Source organism: Nycticebus coucang, chromosome 3, assembly GCF_027406575.1.
Source record: "Nycticebus coucang isolate mNycCou1 chromosome 3, mNycCou1.pri, whole genome shotgun sequence".
NCBI classification, from domain to species: domain Eukaryota; kingdom Metazoa; phylum Chordata; class Mammalia; order Primates; family Lorisidae; genus Nycticebus; species Nycticebus coucang.
Genome location: NC_069782.1, coordinates 95,201,923 through 95,226,630, shown reverse-complemented (window position 1 = coordinate 95,226,630; position 24,708 = coordinate 95,201,923). Strand labels below are relative to the sequence as shown.

Genomic DNA, 24,708 nt, shown 5'->3' with positions numbered 1-24,708 from the left:
AAATTCCCAGATAACAGTGGAGTATTATTTTGAGAAATGTTGCATTGTCAATGTTCTTGATGGCTCAAAGGACAATACTGTGTGCAAAAACACAGACTTTGATGATTCAGTGTCAAAAAGAAATTCAGAAGAGTTGTATCCCGAATGTGAAGACCTTTTAGACCAATTTATTTTGCTTCTACTTTTTTTTTCTTTTTATTGTTTGGAATTCATTGAGGGTACAAAGAATTAGGTTACAATGATTGTCTTTGTTAGGTAAAGTCCCTCTTACAATTGTGTCCCGTCCCTAAAAGGTGTGCCACACATCCCTTATACTTTCTTATTACATATGTACAAGAAAAGAAAGTACTTGTCATAGTTTACTTGACAGCATTTTTTCTTCCTTAGTGATAAATAATGGCGTGTCTTTTTTTTTTTTGAAGAACTGTTAATTATTCCTTATTTGATATTATACATACACCACACATTAAGATGCTTTTCAATAAATAAAAGGCAGCATTTTAGTAGACTCAGGGAAATGAGATTGAGGGCTAAAAATACAAAGTAAGCATTGCTACCTTATCTCCAGCTGTCGCCTTTAAGAGGCTACTGAACACAAATTAAAACACCAGTGAATCCTGCTTGGTTCTGAGATAAGTGAAGGGATTTCCCTAGTATTTAAATATACTTACATAATCCATTACATAAATCTTAATATAAAATTAATCTTCAGTAGATTTTCAGATGGCAATTTATCATTTTTGTGAAAAGTTGAACATCGGTAATTAAATATAATCATATCTTTAGAAGAGGGAAAACAGTGATGGTATTTACTGAATTGGAATTACTATCAAAATTCAAAAAAAAGATCATATTCATTTAACCACAAGCCAGTCTTAGCTAAATCAGGACTGTCCAACAAAAATATTCTGTCACTCATTCATGATTGGAACTCTGGTGTATGAGACCAATTAAATTAGGACACACATTAAAAAAAGCCATGGGATATTTCTGTTTTATAATAAATAAGGTGGTGGTCCTCATTAGTAGCTTTTTTAAGATAAGCTATCAAGTCTGCCCTTTCTCCCTTCTTCTTAATGTGGGTGAAGGTCATTTTATTCCAGGGATGTACTTCTTGGGATGCTCCAAGTACTCCATCAGTGTATCCTCTCCCTGGGTGATGCCTTTGTTCTTATTGGTGCCTGTGTAAGAGAAGCCAGCAGCCTGACCTGTCTTCTGCCCAGAGAACCATGGAGATTTGGCCCAGTCTTGTGCTTGCCTCCCTTTCCCACAGTGTGGCGGTGGACACACTTCTGAACAAAAAACTTTCCTTTCTCCCCATCACCTATATTTAATTCTCTCTTTGGTTACTGATGACACAAAGGTTCCTGGTCAGAAGCTGGACATCCCCCTCTCTAAGTCAATAACAATTAGGCTAATCAATGTTGTGTTTTAGATTCAATGAAATATGGTAGTATAATGCCTGGTACATACTAACAGCTGAGTAAATGTTAGCTGCTATTAATAATGATTGATAGTAACAACAATGGGTTTTAGCTATAAAAAAGTTGGGGGTCACAATTTCTTTTTTAAATTTTTGCTCTATTTATAGAGAAGCAAACTTTCTATCCTCTACAAAGACAAGAATAAAATGTCAAGAAAGGATGGAAAAACTACAACTAAGTATTCCCCCTAATCCTTTCCTTTTTACTCTTCACATGCACATTTTGCATGTTTATGAGAAGAGAAAGAAAAGAGATGGGCAAGAGTGGAACTATAGTTAAAGAATAGAAAGTTGTATTATAAACTTTTTTTCTCTATAAAAGCTAGAATTATGCAAGAGTTCGTAGAAATAAGACCTATAAGAATAAACTACGAGCCCTGCAATTATGGGGCACAAATTAATGGGTTGAGGGATAATAATGTACAAAATGATCCCTATTCACTCTCTCACTTGAGTTTTATAATAACCTTTGAAACAGGCATAATAGTTATTGATTTATATGGACTTGAAATTTGAAAAGATAGTAGGACAACACCAAGTCTAAAACATAGTACGGAGGTTTTATAAATTATTCTTTTTTTTTTTTTTTTTTTGTAGAGACAGAGTCTCACTTTATGGCCCTCGGTAGAGTGCTGTGGCCTCACACAGCTCACAGCAACCTCCAACTCGTGGGCTTAGGCGATTCTCTTGCCTAAGGCGCCTGCCACAACGCCCGGCTATTTTTTTGGTTGCAGTTTGGCCGGGGCTGGGTTTGAACCCACCACCCTCGGGATATGGGGCCAGCGCCTTACCGACTGAGCCACAGGCGCCGCCCTTCATAAATTATTCTATATGGATATATATTACTGGCATGATTGTAAACACAACAAAACTGTATAATATTGTTTCTATAAATGAGTGATTTATCGAGCCATGATTTGAGATTGACTAAAAGGTCATAAGTACAGGCATTCGTAACAGATAAGTAAAAAAAAGTAGGTAGGTAATTATAAGTTAACTGCTAGTTTATATCCAGAAGAGACAGCATTGTTCTAATAGGTATTACTTGAAGTTTTCTACAGGAACAATATCATAGATGCAAGATCTGCAAAAATTCAACTGAGCCTCATTTAGAAAATGGCCACATTCAAGGAATTCATCACAACTCTCCCATACTTCACAAAATCTGGATACTTCAACTGAGAGAAATATAAGTCTATTATATTAAAGCAATAAAACAGGGTGATATTTACTTCTACCTATATGAGCTGAGCTAAATATTAAGTTACATGTTCTCAAATTTCTACCTACACTGAAAAAGTAGTTTGAGGATGCTATCTGTAAAATTAGTAACATACTCTATTCTTTGGTCTTCAGAGCTCAGATCTTAGTTGGTCTCACTTTTTTTTGCAATGACTGATCCCCCTTACCACACATTTTATTTTTTTATTTTATGAATTTTTTTTTTTTTTTTTGTAGAGACAGAGTCTCACTGTACCGCCCTCGGGTAGAGTGCCGTGGCGTCACACGGCTCACAGCAACCTCTTAACTCTTGGGCTTACGCGATTCTCTTGCCTCAGCCTCCCGAGCAGCTGGGACTACAGGCGCCCGCCACAATGCCCGGCTATTTTTTGGTTGCAGTTTGGCCGGGGCTGGGTTTGAACTCGCCACCCTCGGCATATGGGGCTGGCGCCCTACTCACTGAGCCACAGGCGCCGCCCTATTTTATGAATTTTTTTTAAAGACAGGGTCTTGCTCTGTCACCCAGCCTAGAGTACAATGGCATAGTCAACAGCTCACTGCAACCCCGAACTGATGGACTCAAGCGATCCTCTTGCCTCAGCCTCTTGAATAGCTGGGATTATAGGAGGCATGTCACCATGCTCAGTTAATTTTTTAAATTTTTTCATAAAAATGAGGTCTTGTATATTACCCAGACTGATCTCAAACTCCTAGTCTCAAGCAATCCTTTTGTCCTGGCCTCCCAAAGTGCTAGAATTATAGTCACGAGCCACTGCCCCCAGCCTTATTATACATTTGAATTCTGACCATTCAAAAAGTCATTGTATAGGCTCATTAGGCACTATGGAAATATTTAATATTCTTCAATACACTAAACATTACATTTGGAAAGTGCCAATTTTCAAGAACAGAAAATGGAAAACTAGAGATTGAAATAAGAAAGTAGCTTTTAGATTGAGCTGGGAAAATGCAAGAAAGACTAGGAGATTGAGGCTTAGAAACATACAGCTTATGGAAGCTATAGTATACAAAGTAAGAAGAAATGGTCCAAACACAGGCAGGCAAAAGGCAAAGTATCTAACGGGCCAGACTATATCAATTTTATTCTCTTTTTATAAAGGCTTTCTCACTACTAATCCTAAACCTTTACTAACAGAAAGTCAGATAATTCTTCATTTCTGCCCTGCAGAAAGCTCTTGCTGGTGCTAACAGAATATTTTCATGTTTGAAATCATACTTCCCTACATCTTTCAATTACTTTTAATGTCTTCTCTGCTTGGGGTCCTAATAGACTTGGAACAGCTGATATGTCAACGTGACTGTCCAATATAAGCAATAGGGGCAGTGGCAGCTGCTTTAAGAAGCTGCTTCCACAATCTCCTGTAGTTCTCAAAGGCAGCAGAGACCCCCTATTTTCAAGGGCATTTGATGTGAAGAACTAGATGTAACACAGAAGATCTTCATTAGCATTAGTCAGTCATTCTCCTTTCTATCCCAATACTACAATCCAAATACCCACCATTCCTCCCCAGGCTGTCAGGCGGCTGGGAGATAATAATAAGCCCTAAATTATCTAGGGAGAATACATGCTATCCATGGCCCTGCGGTGCCAGAGAAGACTGCCACATACACATGAGGCCAAGATTATAACACAGGGTTTTCAGTTTGGTGGCAGAGAAGTTAATTAGTTTTTTAAATCAGAGCCGACCAATTGCATACACTAAAATCACACTGCCATGGTAACATGAGGAAAATGGCATGTTTTTCTGTCAACAGAGAGAAAGGCAGATATTTCAAATAGTCATGTGGCACATAATGACTTTTGGTCAATGATGGACCTCACGTACACTGGTGGTACTGTAAAATTATAATGTGTCTTTTTCCTATACCTTTTCTATATTTATATATGTTTATTTATTTTGGAGATAATGTCTCACTCTATTGCCCAGGCTGGAGTGCAAGTGATCCTCCTGCCTCAGCCTCCTAAGTAGCTAGGATTACAGGTGCCTGCCACCAAGCCCAGCTAACTTTTTTTATTTTTGGTGGAGACTGGGTCTTGCTATGTTGCCCAGGCTGGTCTCAAATGATCCTTCTTCCTCAGTCTCCCAAAGTCCTGGGATTACAGGGGTGAGCCATAGCATCTATAGCCTGTTTAGATATACAATTCCCTAGTATTGTGTTACAGTTGCCTACACTATTCATACAATAGCATGTTATACAGATTTGTGGCCTAGGAGCAACAAGTTATACCACCCAGGTTTGTGTAAGTACGTTCTGTGATTTTGCATATCAATGAAATATCTAATGATGCTTTTCTCAGAATGTATCCCTCTCCTTAAGCAATGCTTGATTATATTTGAAACTATCTTGTAGCTAGGGTTTAACACATATTAATTACAGCCTAGCAGGATGTATTTACTAAAATCATATAACTATTATTCTCCTCTCAGGATCTGCCCTGTCGAGTCCTCTAACAGATGTAGCTGGTGACTACTAAAACCTGAGTGGGCAGGTGACTCTTTTTGGATGACCTCTCTAAATCAGGTTTATAGGGGACTGAAGGCTGTATGTCTCATTATGCCATTTTGAAATTAATTATGCTTCACTAAGTAGGGTAGGCTCCTGAGCATAGCTGACAATTAGCTTTATGTTAATTAGCTTTAGGGAATAAGTGATTATATGTTCAAATAAATGGGCTTAGTGTACTCACTGGATAAAGCAACTCCACAATTTATTACTGTTAATATTTTTCTTTGGCAGAAATTGAATGCAAAACCACATTAACATCACATTTGAAATCACACATACCCACAAGTGAGGAAAACCAAAGAGACTGTTCCCTCAGCTATCATAACCTTGTCAGATGATAAAGATATATATGAAAGGGAACTATAAAACTGAATTCAAATCCACAGTTAGCACAAGAATATACCATAATATTCTTTAAGACAAATTGTGAAGCTATTATACTAAGAGAGTTTTAATTAACCTTTCTAACTGCAGAAAGGAAAAACTACTCATGGGCTTTTTGAAGTGTATTTGAGAAAAATTCACTAAACCAACCAGTTTCCTGAGCATTGGAAAAACTCCAGCATTTGTTTAGTCTCAAACTTAAAAACTAGTCTCAGGGCGGCGCCCATACATAGCTCAGTTGAGTAGGGCACCAGCCACATACACCCAGGTGGTGGGTTTGAAGCCAGCCCAGGCCAGCTAAACAACAATGAAAACGTCAAGAACAACAACAAAAATAGGTGGGCGTTGTGGTGGGAGCCTGTACTCCCAGCTACTCGGGAGGCTGAGGCAAGAAAATTGCTTAAGCCCAAGAGTTTGAGGTTGCTGTGAACTATGATGCTATGGCACTCTACTGAGGGCAATCATAGTGAGACTCTGTCTCAAACCAAACCAAACCAAACCAAACCAAACAAAAACTAGTCTCAGTCAAATTCAACCTGATACACATATACTTAATTGAGAAATGTTAGTGTTTTACGAAAAACCTAGTTCAGGGTAAACAACAGAGTTTGTTCCCATTTCTCTGGTTAGCATCACAATGGGTAAGATAAGAGCTTACACTTAAATGAATAATTGGAAATTTGGTAAGAGGATAACCAAACAGTTGCTTGTTTCTGTTTAAAAGTTTAAAGTTCAGGCCAGGCACAGTGACTCACACCTGTAATCCTAGCACTCTGGGAGGCCGAGGTAGGAGGATCCCTTGAGCTCAGGAGTTTGAGACCAGTCTGAGCAAGAACAAGATTCCACCTCTACTAAAAATAGAAAAAAAATTGTCAGATGTTGTAGCAGGTGCCTCTGGTCCCAGGTACTTAGCAGGCTGAGGTGAGAGGATCACTTGAACCCAGAAGTCTGAGGTTGCTGTGAGCTAGACTGATGCTACAGCAGGCTAGTCTGGGCAACAGAGTGAGACTCTGTCTCAAAAAAACAAACAAATAAAAAACCTTTAATACCATCAGTTTCCTTGTTTATTTTTGTGTTACACGTCTCTAGTGAGATGTCAGTGTCACCTAGTTGAGACCCATCATCTTGACCTCTGTCTTTGATTCTTCTGAGGTTCCTTTTACATTTTGTACAACTTAAACACAAGGACAGCATTCTGTCCCTGGCTTTTTGTCTTCAAGTAAATACACTGTCCTTGAATGAGATCATCAATTCCTAACGCATCAACAGATCCTTGTATACTAATAATCCTGTATCTACAACTGTAACCGTATCACTAGTCTGATCAGTAAGTCCATATATTTACTGGCTTCTAGCAAAGCTAATAAGATGGCTCACAAATACTCCAAACTCAAGGTGTGCAAGACACAACTCAACACTTCTCTTTGAAAATCTACTTCTCTTTCTCTGTTTTCTATTATTAGGCCTAGACTAAGGTGGAAAAATACCAGGTAACTCCTGGAAAATTTCTGGGCCACAAGCCCCCACCAAAATGGAGTAAGTCTGATTCACTCCCAAGATAGATGGTAAAGTACTCACTCACATCTTGCTTGACTGACTCCCTAAGAAACAGACTAAGAGGTACCAACTGTCCCCGGACTGACCTTTAAGAAATACCAAGTGAGAAAGGACTGAAACAAATGTATGACTAACTAACCACAAAATTCCGCTTCTGTACACTGCTTGCTAACCTACCTGGGTGCACCTGCGCAGCCTGCGTGCCAATCAGGATGCAGACCAAGGCCTTAAAAATCTGACCCCTTAAGTACTTGGGCTGCTCTCAGAAACCCCATGTGGGGACACTGAGGCAGCTGCTGGCCGGCTCTTCAATAAAGGAACTCTGCTGTGAATTCAGCTTGTTTGGCAGTGTGGTCTTTGTGGAACTCCTGGGCATAACACTATCTTAGTGAATGGCATTACCTAGAACTCTGCTCTTTCATAGCAACTACCAAATTCTAAAAAAGCTTTTTTTTTTTTTTTTTTTTTGAGACAGTCTCACTATGTCGTCCTTGTAGAGTACCATGCCGTCACAGCTCACAGCAACCTTAAACTCTTGGGCTTCAGTGATTCTCTTGCTTTAGCCTCCCTAATAGCTGGGACTACAGGCACCCACCACAATGCCCGGCTATTTTGTTGTTGTTGTTGCCATTGTTGTTTAGCAGACCCGGGCTGGGTTCAAACTGGCCAGCCTGGTGTATGTGGTGGGTGACCTAACCACTAAGCTTGGGCACTGAGCCCAAAAGAAGCTTTTAAGATCTCTCAAACCTACCCCTTTCTCTCTCTACCCTTTCCTAAGACTAACCTTATTATTTTTTTTTATTTGTTTTTATTTAAACACATTGGAATAATTATTTTTTTTTTTTATTTTTTTTGTGGTTTTTGGCTGGGGCTGGGTTTGAACCCGCCACCTATGGCACATGGGACCGGCGCCCTACTCCTTGAGCCACAGGCGCCGCCCATAACCTTATTATTTTGTAATTTGGTCAACTGCAATAACTATTTTCCCTCTTTGCTAATCTATACTCCACAGTACCGCTAGAGTGAGATTTCTTTCTTTTTTTTTTTGAGACAGAGTCTCACTTTGTCACCTTCCGTAGAGTTCCGTGGTATCATAGCTCACAGCAACCTCCAACTCTTGGACTCAAGCGATTCTCTTGCCTCAGTCTCCCAGATAGCTGGGACTACAGGTGCCCGCCCCAACGCTCAGCTATTTTTAGAGACAAGGTCTCACTCTTGCTCAGGCTAGTCTTGAACCTGTGAGCTCAGGGTAATCCACTGGCTTCCGCCTCCCAGAATGCTAGGATTACAGGTGTGAGCCACTGTGCCCAGGCTTAGAGTGATATTTCTAAAAAATCCAAAGCTGATCATACCACTTCTCTCTCTAAAACTTTCCACGGTTTCCTACAGCTTTTAGGGCAAAGTGCCCAAACTGTCCAGTGCAGTAGACAAAGCATTTCATGACCTGGCTATTGCCTTCTCTTTTTGTTTTCCAGGAAGAACCATCTTCTCTTATTTCCTCCCTTGTTTGCACTGGTTGTTCTATTTCCCTAAAATGCATTTTGCTTTTATTTTGTTTAGATCTTTCTCTCTCTCTAATGCTAAGAAATGATTGAAGTAGTTTTTATTACATTTGTCCAAGTAGGTTTAATAAGAAAAAAATTATGTTAATGTTGTGGTAGATTGATAAAAAACAAATAAGGAGAGTTTTGAGTGGGGAGGAAGAAAAGGTATCCAATAATAAGAAAAATAATGAGAAATAAAAGAGACTTGACAAATAATCATTTCTGTGCTGTTAACTGAATTCAGAGGATAATAATCTGATATATGACCCCCTCAAGTGGCATTTGCTCAGAGTATGAATTCAATAGGCTGCATGTAATATATTATTTATTTACAAATTACTGCAAGACTGGCTCTGGTCCCTCAGACATTATCTAGATACTCTAGGGTACTCTAAGGTTATTTAGCAAGCTAGAGGCTAAAGCTATTTTTGTAAACAAATCTTTTCTTCTAAGAAAGAAAAAAATTAGATCTACTAATTAAGCCTAAGTGAGTTAAAAGAAGGGGAAAAAAACAAGGAAAAGCAAACTTCTTTTCACACATTTGCCCAGTCATCATTAGCTCTCATTCTTTTTTTTAAAAGTCCATAAATTCCCAATACTGTGATTACCACAATTGCGAAAGGCATCTGCAACAAAAGATGGCTATAAGGATGAAAATAAAAAGATCTACTCACTCTAGATGTCATTTTGTCCAATCTTCTTCATTCTGAGTCCAATCTAGAGGCCATATTTGACCTGCCCATAGGCCCAGGGAGTTCATGAGAGAAGTGCAGAGAAAATTTCTCTTCTCTTCTCCTGCCCCCTACTTCCCCAATTTACATCTTTTTTTTTTTTTTTTTTTTTCTTGAGACAGTGTTGCTCTGTCACTCAGGCTGGAGTGAAGCACCACAATCAAAGCTCACTGCAGCCTCCAACTCCTGGGGCTCAAGCAATCTTCCTTCTTTAGCCACCTGAGTAGCTGGGACTATAGCACCCAGATAATTGTTTAAAACATTTTTTATAGAGATAGGGTCTCATTCTGTTGCCTAGGTATCCATCTGTTTCTTTTCTTTCTTTCTTTTTTTTTTTTTTGAGACAGTCTTACTACGTCGCCCTCGGTAGAGGGCCGTGGTGTCACAGCTCACAGCAACCTCAAACTCTTGGGCTTAAGTGATTCTCTTGCCTCAGCCTTCAAAGTAGCTGGGACTACAGGCACCTGCCACACACCTGGCTATTTTGTTTGTTTGTTGTTGTTGTTGTTGTTGTTGTAGTTGTCTTTGTTATTCAGCAGGCCCAGGCCAGGTTTGAACTGCCAGCCCTGGTGTATGTGGCTGGCACTCTAGCCACTGAGCTATGAGCAATGAGCCTCCATCTATTTCTTAATTGTCTCTGTAGACCTGGCCTTCAGGGTAGAGGATTTCTTTACCAACTTAAGAACACCTAGAAGATGCATCAATTCAAGCCTGGTTTGGGACAAACTTGATAAGAAAGGTCATTTTCTCTCTCTCTCTCTCCTGGCTCCAGTCCCAGTCTTACTCAGCATTCCTTGCCTCTTCTCAAGTACTAGATATTCTACATTTGTAACAAAGAACAAACAAAAATCCACTACCCAATTCTTTGGATAGATTGAACGTCAGAACTGATTCAAATAATGTCACCCGAGCAGTACCCTGTGCCCTCAACTTACAGGCTAATTTAAACGTCCCAATTTATACTCTCATATACACACCTCTAGTACCATACTACTGTGCAAGTATCTCTGCTTCATGCATCTTAGCGTCATAAGCTTCTTAGGAGGAGAACAACGTTTAGTTTTCTTTTTGTTTTGAACATTTAGCACAGTTTCTGGAAAGCTAGGTGTGAGTTAGTAGTTAGGAAGACTCCAGAGACAGACTGCCTAGAATCAAATCTCAGATCTACCTTTATCATGTCTGAGACTTTGGGCAAGTTATTTACTGTCTTTGTGCTTTAGTCTCCTCATTTCTTTAATGTTGAAATTATAATTCCAGCTACACAGCATTGTAAAGACCAAATGAAACTATGCACAGTCTCCAATTTATAATGGTTCCACTTACATGTTTTTGACTTTATGATGGGTTTATTTGGGGTACTAAATGCGTCTTCAACTTATGATGGGTTATTGGGACATAAATGGATCAGAAGTTGAGAAGCATCTGTACATAAAGCACTCAGAATAGTGTCCAGCTCATGATAAACTGTCAAGAAATATTGGTTATTTCCAATGGACTGGGTGGAGAAAAAATAAATATTAGCTAGTATTTTTATTCTGTCATATATACTCAAACTTTTGTTAAAATGCTTAAAACTGGGCGGCGCCTGTGGCTCAAGGAGTAGGGTGCCAGCCCCATATGCTGGAGGTGGTGGGTTCAAACCCAGCCCCGGCCAAAAACCGCAAAAAACAAACAAACAAACAAAAAAAATAAATAAAATGTTTAAAACTGCTGGAGTTCTGCACCCATGGACTACTGTAGCTAGATGTGTATGTATAGATTAAACAATTAACTATAAATTTGCAATCACCTTAATATTTTAGTATATTACATTTCTATTATAAGTTACATGTTCTGGTTATATAAAATTTAACCATGCCCACATTCTGAATTTCAAATAAATGATCTATGAACTCTTTATATACTGGTACAGAGGTCATTTGTAATTTGAGAAGCACCTCTATTCTACTATGGAATGTTGCTAAGACCATTTGAGTGACAGATTGAGGAAAAATTCCCATAGGAGAAAGATCAAATCTTTATGACTTATTTATGAGCTACTTTTATCTTGTGGCCAGTTTAAAACGAATTTAGAAAAAAAAAAAGACGAGAAAAAAACGAATTTAGAATGTAACATAAAAGGTATCTGATCTCAGGAAAATCCTAGGGATTGCCAAGTGTTACAAAGGTATCACTAACGTATCATTGATTTTGGAATTGCAAAGCTATCTGCAAATCGAAGAAAAATATCAATCTCTAACAATTTTCTGCACTTTAATGATCAAACTGAAAGGTCAGATTCAGAAGTGATAAAGTCTTTGAAAAAAATCATGCCTACATAATATATTTAAGCATATTTTATTATTATTTTAATTACTCTTAAAACTTTCTTTCACCAGGTGCAGTGGCTTATAATAGTAATCCCTGTACTTTGGTAGGCTGAGACAGGAGGATTGCCCGAGGCTAGGAGTTTAAGACCCATCTGGGCAACATAGTGACACCCTGTCTCTACAAAATAAAAAAAACAATTAGCCAGATGTTGTAGTGGACACTGTGGTCCCAGCTACTGAGAAAGCTGAGGCAGGAGGATCACTTGAGACAGAAGTTCAAGGATGCAATGAGCTATGTACTCCAGCCTGGGTGACAAAGAGAGACTCCATCTATTTAAAACACAAAAAACAAAACCAAAAACATTCCTTCCATTCTCCAAAAGATATCAAACAAAAAAGTACTTTTCAGTATACAGTCACAAATTAATTATCAAAGTAGTATCAAGGTTGCATTTACAACTTCCAAGGAATATACAAATGTACTACAATTTACATACTGTATGTACAGACATTACCATATACAATATAGATACACGGATACTTACCATTGTGTTATACTTACCTACAGTGTTCAGTGTATAGTAACATACTATACATGTTTGTAGCCTAGGAGCAATAGGCTATACCATCTAGGTTTGTGTAAGTATACTTTATGATGTTTATACAATGACAAAATTGTCTAAAAATGCATTTCTTAGAATGTATCCTTTTTGTTAAGTGACATATGACTGCATAATATTTTTAGTCTGATTTTTACAGACTATATTTTTAGAATTTGTAAGCTACCAATGAAGCAAACTTGAATTGGAGAGGGTAAAGGGAATTGTAAGAAATTGGCTTTGGATTTTATTTATCTTCTTGTTAAACTAACTCACCCTGAGAGCTAACCTGGTCTTATAAGAGCAAGATATTGGACCTACTTCATGCCATGATGTGTTTACAGAGACAATACAATTTATTTCAAGCAGTGTTGATATCAACCACTGAGGAAAATTAAATTTTTATTCTTTTTTTTTTTGACACAGAGCCTTAAGCTGTCACCCTGGGTAGAGTGCCGTGGCATCACAGCTCACAGCAACCTCCAACTCCTGGGCTCAAGCCATTCTCCTGCCTCTGCCTCCCAAGTAGCTAGGACTACAGGCACCCGCCACAATGCCTGGCTATTTTTTGGTTGCAGCTGTCATTGTTGTTTGGTGGGCCCGGGGTGGATTCGAACCCGCCAGCTCAGGTGTATGGCTGGTGCCTTAGCTGCTTGAGCCACAGGTGCCGAGCCTAAAGTTTTATTCTTTTATATTTATATATACCATGTATATCTAATTTTTCTTTTCTTTCTTTCTTTTTTTTTTTTTTTTGTAGAGACAGAGTTTCACTTTATTGCCCTCGTTAGAGTGTCGTGGTGTCACACAGCTCACAGCAACCTCCAACTCCTGGGCTTAGGCGATTCTCCTGCCTCAGCCTCCCGAGTAGCTGGGACTACAGGCGCCCGCCACAATGCCCTGCTATTTTTTTGTTGCAGTTTGGCCGGGGCTGGGTTTGAACCCGCCACCCTCGGCATATGGGGCCAGTGCCCTGCTCACTGAACCACAGGCGCCGCCCGTGTATCTAATTTCTAAAGCAATAATTATTTCCTTAGAAATCCCTTGGTGCCCTAGGCAAAGAAAGATTACTAGGAAGGATGAATGATGTTATTGATCCAATTTGTTAATGTTTAGTAGAAAAAAAGATGTCTGGATTTAAAAAATAAAGCTTTAAGATAAATAACTTGAAAGAAGAAATAAAAATATTTTATATATACTTGGAATAATGACATTGTCTAGGAAGCACGAAGAGTTTCTTGGGAGGAATAAGGAGCGGAATATGTCAGACTTACAATTTTCCCTTTCCCTCACAAACTGCAATACAATTTTAAGGACATAAATTTATGATAAAAGTAGTAGATCTTTGTTTTGTATACTTGGGAAAATGAAGCTTGCTATGGCCTTTCCTGATCAGTTTTATAAGAATAAAATGGTGCATGTTGAAAAGTGCTTTATGTTTTTTTTTTTTTTTTTTTTTTTTTGTAGAGGCAGAGTCTCAGTTTATGGCCCTCGGTAGAGTGCCGTGGCCTCACACAGCTCACAGCAACCTCTAACTCCTGGGCTTAAGTGATTCTCTTGCCTCAGCCTCCTGAGTAGCTGGGACTACAGGTGCCCGCCACAATGCCCAGCTATTTTTTTGGTTGCAGTTAAGCCGGGGCCGGGTTTGAACCCGCCACCCTTGGTATATGGGGCCGGCGCCTTACTGACTGAGCCACAGGCGCTGCCCGTGCTTTATGTTTTTCTAAAAAAGGGTACTAGTAAAAGAATTTTATTATTATGCCCAGATATAAAAGTTACAATTTTCTATAGTAAAGATTGTTGTTATTGTAATAGTTTTTAAAAACATCTTTAAATAAATATATAGTTAGCTCATTAAAGTTATAAATACTGGAATGAGACAAGTACAGTAGTTACCCTTTATCCTCAGGGGATACATTTTAAGACCCTCAGTAGAGGACTAAAAGTGAATACAGTGTGGAACCTGATTGCTGTTATTCAGCATACGTTTCTGTTCTACCCACAAATTTAATGCCTTGTATCAATCTTAACTATGCACTTATCACATACTATGGTTGTAACTTTTGCAGTCAGAGGTGCAACAGCAAAATTTTTATAGAATATTGTTCCTATTGTATATCTTAGACACCTCAACAGATGATTCTCCCCCCCCTTCCTTATACTAAGTGAAGAACTTTCACCTTTTTACTTAAAAGAAGCACTTTACAGCTTCTCTGTGACATACTTGCATTACCAGCAACACAACTCTTGTGCTTTGGGGCTATTACTAAGTAAAATAGGACTGCTTTAACAGAAGCACTCTGATACTGCAACAGTTAATCTAATATTGTCCTTGGCTACTAAGTGACTAATGAGTGGATGACGAACATGGCCTAGACATGCTGGACAAAGGGATCATTCCTGTCCTGGGCAGGATGGAGTGGGACTGTGTGAGATGTCACCACGCTACTCAGAAGGGCACCAGTTTAAACATATGGATTGCTTATTTCTGGAATTTTCCTTTTAGTATTTTCTTTCTTTCTTTTTTTTTTTTTGTAGAGACAAGAGTCTCACTTTATGGCCCTTGGTAGAGTGCCGTGGCCTCACACAGCTCACAGCAACCTCCAACTCCTGGGCTTAAGCGATTCTCTTGCCTCAGCCTCCCGAGTAGCTGGGACTACAGGCACGTGCCACAACGCCCGGCTATTTTTTGGTTGCAGTTTGGCCGGGTCGGGTTTGAACCCGCCACCCTTGGCACATGGGGCCGGCGCCTTACCGAGTGAGCCACAGGCGCTGCCCTCTCTCTTTTTTTTTTTTTTTTTTTAAGACAGAGTCTCAAGCTGTCACCCTGGGTAGAGTGCCGTGGCATCACAGCTCACAATAACCTCAAACTTTTGGGCTTAAGTGATTCTCTTGCCTCAGGCTCCTGAGTAGCTGGGATTACAGGTGCCCGCCACAACACCTGGCTATTTTTTTGTTGCAGTTGTCATTGTTTTAGTTGGCCTGGGCTGGGTTTGAACCTGCCAGCCTCAGTGAGGTTTGAACCCGCCCTACCCACTGAGCTATGGGCGCTGCCTCCTTTTAGTATTTTCAAACTGAAGTTAACTACTACAGGTAACTGAAACCTTAGGAAGGGAAATCACAGATAAGGGGGTACCCCTGTATTCTTTAATAAACGCTTCTAATGATTTTTCGAAAATTCAAGATGAAATCTATCTTAAGGATAGATTAAGAAACTATTTATTACCATTCACATTCTGCTTTATAGAGGCAAAAGTCAAAGAATAAAACTAAAGGACATCTTATTGAATATCTCATTTTTTTTCTTGGATTTAATTAAATCAACAGTCAACTCTCATCACTGAGTTCATAACAATGAAGTCATAACAAACAAAACAAAACTGGGCTGCTGGTGTGAAAAGAAATCTGATTACTCAAGAGTTCTATTTCCAGTAAGTGTTTTTTTTTTCCAGTAAGTGTTGATTGAAAGCTTTCTTGCTTCTTTTTTTCTATAATCTTCTGGCTAGAAAAGGCTTATCCTTTAATATGGCCTTTTTCCATCTGATAGATTTAATTCTACTTTAGTACTTTAAAAAGGTGCGTACACGGATGTCAGAGTGATGACTTAAAGGATAGGTGATTCTAGAATCTCCTTATGTACTTTTTACCATCTAGTTATATATTTTTTAAAACTTCTTTGATCTTTAAATTAATACTTTTGTATTTTTTGCTCTACTCTTTTTATTTTTATTTATTTTGAGACAGAGTCTCACTATGTCACCCTCAGTAGAGTGCCATGGTGTCACAGCAACCTCAAACTCTAGGGCTTAAGCAATTCTCTTGCCTCAGCCTTCCAAGTAACTGGGACTACAGGCACTTACCACAACTCCCAGCTATTTTTTGGTTGCAGTTGCCATTGTTTCAGCAGGCCCAGGCTGGGTTTGAACTTGCCAGCGTCAGTGTATGTGGCCAGCGCTCTACCTACTGAGCTATGGGCACAAAGCCTTTTTGCTCTACTCTTGACAGATCAGATAACTACCATAGTTCTTTGTCTCCCTTTTATCTTTCTCACTGATTGAACAAATCTAGTTAACCTCAATATTTTTTCTCAAAGACTGGGAATATAAGACAGTTACTGTTATTCTTTGAATCATACCTAATTTACTTTTAGATAATTAATATACATGACATCTTAAAATGTGACAATTTAATTGATTATGTGATAAACATGTGAACCCCAATTTATAAAAGAGATCATGCTACAGATTGGGATTCTATTAGATAACAGATAATACCTTTTTCAATGTTCTTGTTGATATTCTGGAATTAGATTCTTTTTTCTTGTACAAATTAGTTTTTACTTTTCTTTGACATGACAGCTCCTTTTTTCCCCTCCCCCCAAATTAAACCGTAATCTTTCTATTACCTTTCATTTTTGACTGACATCTTACTTGTTATAGTCTTCAAGAAATCAATGAATATATTAATTAGAATTAAACTTGTCATCCATTTCCCAGTAACCCAATTCAATGGTTCTTGATAGCCTTAGATGGAATTTTTAATAACTTCAAAAGAGAATTTTAACAACCAACTTTTTATTCTTAAGTTATTTCTTTAAACCTACTCTTTTGGAGTTCATAAATAAAAAAAGAAGAGTAGAATTTTAAAAACATGATCAGAATTAAAAGCATTAAGATTTAAGAAAACCTAAAGTTAATAATTCTCATGATTAAATACAATTAAATGGCTAGTTGAGGTAGCATCTTACAAACAAAAACAAGTGTATTTCTTCTCAACTGTAAGACTTAATTTGAGCAGCAAAAGAATTAGAAATAGTGGTACTGAAGAAGGTAGACTGTATATATTTAAGAACTTTTTTTTTCTGTTTCTAAAATACAGAAAATTTTATTTTTCTTTGGAATCCCAAATAAATTAGGTACAGGCAATTTATGTCAGACCAGAAGTACTAACTTAATCAAAGAACAGAAATAGTTTGATTAAGTATAGCTGATCTGAGTTGGAATCCTAGCTCTATCATATAATAGTTGTATGACTTTTACTTCTCTGAGTTTTAGTCTTTACATGTGAACACTAAGCCTGGTAGGGTTGTTGAGAATTAAAATAAAGACGACATGTGACATTAAAATAAAGGCAATATTCTCTTCACTCTCAAAGCTACTGTGATAAGAAAAAGATAGGAACAACTAAATGGAACGCTAATCTTCTTAATCTGAATTTTTTTTTTTGAGACAGAGCCTCAAGCTGTCACCTTGGGTAGAGAGCCGTGGCATCACAGCTCACAGCAACCTCCAACTCCTGGGCTCAAGCGAGTTTCCTGCCTGCACCTCCCAAGTAGCTGGGACTACAGGCGCCCCCCACAATGCCCGGGTATTTTTTTTGTTACATTGTTGTTTGGTGGGCCCGGGCTGGATTCAAACCTGACAACTCAGGTGTATGTGGCTGGCACCTTAGCTGCTTGAGTCACAGGCACTGAGCCATTAATCTGAAATTTTAAAGTAGGTAAGTAATGAATTAAAACTAGTAAAAGATAGCTAGAAAGAATGATGGAATTACAAAACCCATAAAAGTGGGTTCATTTCTGTTTTCTTCTTGGCTGTATGATGAGATTGTATATATTTCATACTCAGTGAGGGGAAAAATTACCCAAACTTTGAAAAGTCAAATTAAAACAAAAATTGCTGCCATTTTCTAGATGTTTTATCAGAAATCTATTTCAAAATGAAAATAAGGCCTTTCCATCATTCAAGTGAGATGACCTGTTTATATGCCTGTTATTTTGGCTGTGTGCAATGGCTTATGTCTGTAGTCCCAGCACTTTGGGAGGCCCAGGTGGGAGGACCACTTAACCCAGGAATTTGAGGTTGCAGTGAGCTATGATAATGCCCCTTCATTCCACCCTGGGTGTCAGAGTAAGGGTCTCTTTTTCTCTCTCTCCCTACTATATGCCTACTGCCATAGTAGGTGGCAGTGGGTATATAAGAGAAGGTGAAAATAAATTATTATTGTTATTATTATTATTATTATTATTATTAGAGACAGAGTCTCAAGCTGTTGCCCTGGTAGAGTGCCATGACGTCACAGCTCACAGGAACCTCCAACTCTTGGGCTTAAGTGATTCTCTTGCCTCAACCTCCCAAGTATCTGGGACTACAGGCACCTGCCACAATGCCTGGCTATATTTTGTTGTTATTGTTGTTGTTGTTGTTGTTGTTTTTAGCTGGCCTGGGCTAGGTTCGAACCCACCAGCCTTGGGGTATGTGGCTGGTGTCCTGCCCACTGAGCTATGGGCGCCACCATGAAAATAAATTAGTGAAGACACAGTACATGCTAGGTGGTGTCAGGTATGTAACATTCCATTAGTTTGATAGGGCTGCCATAACAAATTCTACAGACTGGGTGGCTTAAATAAGAGAAATTTATTTTCTCATAGTTCTGGAGGCTGTTCAAGCTCAAGGTGCCAGTGGGCTTGGTTTCTTCTGAGGCTTTTCTCTTTGGCTTACAAATGCTGCCCTCTGGCTGCCTCTTCACATGATTGTCTCTCTGAGCATGTCTACCCTCTGTGTCTCTGCATATCCAAACTTCCTCTTCTGATAAGGACACCAATCAGATTGGATTAGGGCCCACCCTAAAAGACTCATTTAAGCAACCACTCCTTTAAAGACCTCTTCAAATAAGGTTTCATTCTGAGTTACTAGGGGTTGGGATATCAACATATGAATCTACAGAGAATATAATTCAGCCTATGACAATCATCATGTCATTTAACCATTGCCCTATTTTACAAATGAGGAGCTAGGCTCTGAGAGAATGATTCCTCAAATGTCACACAGCCAGTAAGTGGTGGAACCAGAATTTTAACCACTACCTCATTAGCATCAAAGGCCTATACTCTTTATGCTAGTCACACCTCTTCAAAGAAATACAAATCTAGTTGGGAAAATATAATACTGACAAAGTTTACATAAGGGGCTATCAATGAGAAGGCACTTAATTCACTAGATATCTGTCCTTTTGCTGCTGCTGTAACAGAGTACACAGGCTGGGAAATTTATACAAAACAGAAGTTTATTTGGCTTATAAACTGGAGGCTGGGAAATGCAACAGGATGGCATTGGACTGGGTAAGGGTTATCTCAAGATAGAAGGCCAAGTGAGTGTATGTGACAGAGAGCAAATGGGGGCCCAAACTTTTCCTTTATCAGGAGCCCATTACTGTAATAATTTACTCCTGTGGTAACAGCATTAATCCATTCACAAAGTCAGACGGTTCTGCTTAACTCATCACCTCTTAAAGGTTCTACTTCTCAACAATGTTATAGTGGCAATTAAATTTCCAACAGATGAAATTTGGGGGGCATATTCAAACCATAGCACTGGACCTGTGCCATTATATGGAAAGAATAACCAACCACTCACAGAACACTTACTTCATGGTAGGTTGGGTTCTTTCACAACATTCTTTCAATCCTTTCACATGACTACTGACTGACAAATGAGAACAGTTTTGGTTCATCTGGACCCAAAGCCTACAGAGTCAATGTCAAACAAAAGATAGCTTTCTACGATAAGTACCTTAGATATGACTGCCTTTTACATCTTGTCTTCTGCATTGGGGTGTAGGATACGTAGAGGGACACAAGTATGAAATCCCTAATCTGCTTTATAATTTTGTTTTACCTTGTTAATCTACACAATATGCTAACGGGCTTTAGTGGGCTTTCAGCTCTATAGGATGTCCGGATACAAAGTGAAAGTCTTATCCTTTGTTTCTTTAAAGTCCCATTTGTGTTTCCAGGAATGAGTGTTGGGTTAGATTGTGGCCAGGCTGGTACCTGCTCAGCCCTATGGTTGATCTTGTATTGTTTTTGTTAAAAGTATCACCTAGTCTGTGCTTTGTTCTCTGACTACATTTAATGGATCTATCCTCTGTGCTGAATTGTAATTATATAATTAATAAGTCAAATCACTTACAATCCCAGATTATGCCATAGTGTTTCCAAAGAAGACAAGTCTGGGCATGCTTATCAGAGACCAGGGCATATGACTTGAGTCCTAGTACATATCAAATCTTATACAAAAATTGTTAGATGAGGTTTACTTCTTTCTTCTATACTCTGGAGTATATTGAAATATCTCTATAAGAATGTAAACTTCTGGAGTTGTGCCCATAGCTCAGTGGGTAGGGTGCCGGCCCCATATACCAAGGCTCGTGGGTTCAAACCTGGCCCAGGCCAGCTAAAACAATGACAACTGCAACAAAAAAATAGCCGAGTGTTGTGGTGGGTGCCTGTAGTCCCAGCTACTTGGGAGGCTGAGCCAAAAGAATCGCTTGAGCCCAAGAGTTTGAGGTTGCTGTGAGCTGTGATGCCATGGCATTCTACCGAGGGCAAAAGCTTGAGATTCTGTCAAAAAAAAAAAAAAAAAAAGTAAATTTCTGGCGTGGATGCGGAGAGAAAGGAACACTTCTACACTGTTGGTGGGAATGCAATCTAAAATGAACTTTTTTGGAAAGAAGTTTGGAGAATACTCAAGGACTAAAAGTAGACCTACCATTTGATCCTGCAATTCTTCTACTAGGTATATACCCAGATGATCAAAAATTATTTTACAACAGGGCGGCGCCTGTGGCTCAGTCGGTAAGGCGCCGGCCCCATATACCGAGGGTGGCGGGTTCAAACCCAGCCCCGGCCAAACTGCAACCAAAAAATAGCCGGGCATTGTGGCGGGCGCCTGTAGTCCCAGCTACTCGGGAGGCTGAGGCAAGAGAATCGCTTAAGCCCAGGAGTTGGAGGTTGCTGTGAGCTATGTGAGGCCACGGCACTCTACCGAGGGCCGTAAAGTGAGACTCTGTCTCTACAAAAAAAAAAAAAATATTTTACAACAAAGGCATTTGCACCAGAATATTTATTGCTGACCAGTTCATAATTGCCAAGACTTGGAAACAGCCCAAGTGTCCACTGATCCATGAATGGATTAACAAATTGTGATATATGTACACCACGGAATACTATGCAGCCATAAAAAGATGGAGACTTCACAACTTTTATGTTTACCAGGATGGAGCTGGAACATATTCTTCTTAGTAAAGTATTTTAAGAATGGAAAAAAAAAGTATCCAATGTACTCAATACTACTATGAAATCAATATATAATCACCTACACATTCATACAAATGGTAAAACATAACTATAGCCAGGGAAGTAGAAGGGAAGAGGAGAGAGAGGGGAGGGGAGGGGAATGGCAGGAGGAGGGAAGGTATTTGGGGGGACTTTGCCTAATGTGCATGATGCAATGGTACATTTCAAAACTATTAAGAAAAGAGTATAATTCTGATGGATGTGTTAATCATTTCAAAGTAAGCATTTCACATTGTATATCAAAACAGTACATGGAACCCCATAAATGCATCAATGTACACAGTTAAGACTTAATAAAAACAAAAAAATATAAAGTTCTACAATCCTAATGCTTAGATGCTACTGCACATAAATTTCCTCTATTCCGTGAAGTTTTGTTTGAACTATTTGCTACAGTTTACTGTGGCAAGATAACTGGCAAAACCCAGAGCACTGTGATTATTCTGAACAGAGAGTCCTCCATGCACAACTACACAAAAGCAAAACTTCTCTAACTAGAATATTTAGAAACTGAGGTATTATGGTTAATTTATGACTAATTTTCTAGTTAAATGAATACTGACCAGATAATCTCTTTTGCTTCAATTATTGTGTAAATCTTTTGAAGTGATTTGCTAAGCTGATGTGTCATATTCCTCTGAATGCAATGGAGAAAAACTTCTGAAATCTAAACACTCTACTATCTTTCCTGATGCTTACTTGTGCCTTTCACTAGACAGAGAAGGCTATCTGTCCAGCAGTGTAAGGGAGTAGACTAGGAAAACACTAAAGCTTTTCAACTCAGTAAATGTTTGTTGATCTTTTAGTATATGGTAAATCCTCACTTAACATCATTAATAGGTTCTTGGAACCTGTGACTTAAATAAAACAATGTATAGAACTGTAGGTTAATTGATATAAATAAGAGTTAAGTCCCTATGGCACGTGTCTGGTCATAAAACATCACCACAATTTTAAATAAAGAATCAAAATACTATTCTTAAAACATTGAAATCAATGTGAGCTGTACATACTTTTAAGAAAGATTAATAAAAAACAAAGATGACGCTTTACCCATTTTCTGCTAAATTGAGTAATGGTAGTTGTAGTGGTGGTGAATTAAATCAAGGAATAAATGTTTTCTTTCTTTCTCTTTTTGGTCTCACTCTGTTGCTCTCAGAGTGCTGTGGCGTCACAGCACACAGGAACCTCTAACTCTGGGGCTTAAGCGATTCTCTTGCCTCAGCCTCCCAAGTAGCTGGGACTATAGGTGCCCACCACAATGCCTGGCTATTTTTAGACACAAGGTCTTGCTCTGGCTCAGACTGGTCTTGAACCTGTGAGTTCAGGCAATCTACTTGCCTCGGCCTCCCGGAGTGCTGGGATTATAGGCGTGAACCACCATGCCCTGCCTGCAATAAATGTTTTCTAAGTGAAAATTATAGGGAACACCACCTTCCACCCTGCAGTTAGAAAACAATGACAAATATGGTGCACTTGCTGAGTGCTTTAATATTGCATTACTTATTGTTGTGCATTTGGATGATTACTGTCTACTTTACAAATTCTTACATTGTATTAATTTGTATTAATTCATATATTCATTTTTAACCCAATTATTCTAGCTGCCAAAGACTATGTTGGCAGCTTTGAGTGTAACGTGGGAACCAACCCTGAACATGTCACTCCACTGCAGGGAGTGACACTTACACATGCTCCTCACACTCACTCAGACTGGGACTATTTAGACATGCTAATTCATCTAATGTGCATACATTTGGGATGTGGGAGAAAACTGGAGTACCCAGAGAAAACTCCTGCAGACACAGGGAGAATGTGTAAACTCCACACACACAGTGGCTTCAGCTAGGAATTGGTTTTTTCCCTCAAAATGTTATGACGAGAGGATGTTGAACAAAATAGTGTTATTTGAGGACCTACTGTATATATGAGCCTCCACAAGAAGCTTGGCTTAACTGCAGAAATTCTTTTCCTTTATTTTTTAGAATGAGAGTCTCGCTATGTTGCTCATTTGCTCAGGTTGGCCTTGAACTCCTGAGCTCGAGCAATCCTCCTGCCTCATCTTCCCCAATAGCTGGGACTACTGGGATGTGCCACTGTGCCTGGCATCTTTGTTTCTGTGAGGTGAATTCTCTGAATATCAGTTATATCATTTTCAAAAAATAAGTACAAAAACACATTTCAAAATTTGATCTGATTTTTAGTATTATCCCTCTTTTGGCTTTTCTCCTAGAGTATGAATATTAAACAGAGTTCTCAAGGATAATTTGAATTCAGTTGTGATTTTTCAATCTGTCTCACTTCAGTCAAGTGGGTGGAAAAGGTGGAAGATTATTTCAGAATCTTAGGGGAGAATAGGAGAGCAGATAGAGAAGTAATATACGTAATTTAAAAACAAAGCAGTGCTTTCCTCCAATAATTTTGTGTTTTAGTCACAGTATTTAATGTTTTGAAATTTCAAATAATATTAAACTAAGGCATGTATAGAAAGAAAAAAGAGGTTGAGAAACATCAATGGAAGGGAATTTTTTAAAATTTTAAGAAATCAGAGACTTTATTTTTTTGTCTTCAGTCAAAAGAGCATATAGATGGCACCTGACAAAGGTTTTCAACTTAACAGAATAGCTAATTAGCCCAAAGCGCACTTGATTCACTAAATATAAATGCAGAAATGGTAATTCTCTTAAAGAGCTATCTACAGTGACTGAACAGCATGATGGTCTAAACTTTAAGTGGAAAAGTGAACTTGAAAATCTCCAAATACAGTAAGACACATTTGCAACTCTGAGCACACATATTTTTATTCTGGTATTTTGTGTTTCTGGCTGTTACTACTTTACAAATGTCCACATAAAGAACTATTCATTATCCTTCTTCATCTCTACTTTTTGGTGCCTTCCACATAATAAACATAAAAGTGGGGAATGCATGCTCAGGTTGTGAGCTGCTCTCACCACTCAATTTTTTTCTCTATAAGCTGGGCATCCAACCTCAGTAATTTATACTTCTTTGGTTTTTAGTTTCAGAACCACCTCATCCCATGAAAGTTTCACAGAACGTGCGATTTCCTACCTGCTATCAGTTTATACATCATTGGAAAGGTTCAAACCAATCAGTTCTCACATTTGGAAGCAAATCGAAAGGATGCCTAAGGTACAGGCCTTCTTAGCCTAGTGGCTCCGCATGTGATGGATCTCCTGAAGTCCAAGGAATACTTA

General features: G+C 38.7%; 1 protein-coding gene and 1 pseudogene across 3 annotated transcripts in view; both read right to left on the bottom strand.

The window, feature by feature from the left end:
• MICU1 (mitochondrial calcium uptake 1) overlaps positions 1-24,708 on the bottom strand; it is a 255,844-nt gene that overhangs the window by 51,756 nt on the left and 179,380 nt on the right. The window lies entirely within an intron of this gene.
• On the bottom strand, positions 1,004-24,581 carry LOC128582492 (cytochrome c, somatic-like; annotated as a pseudogene).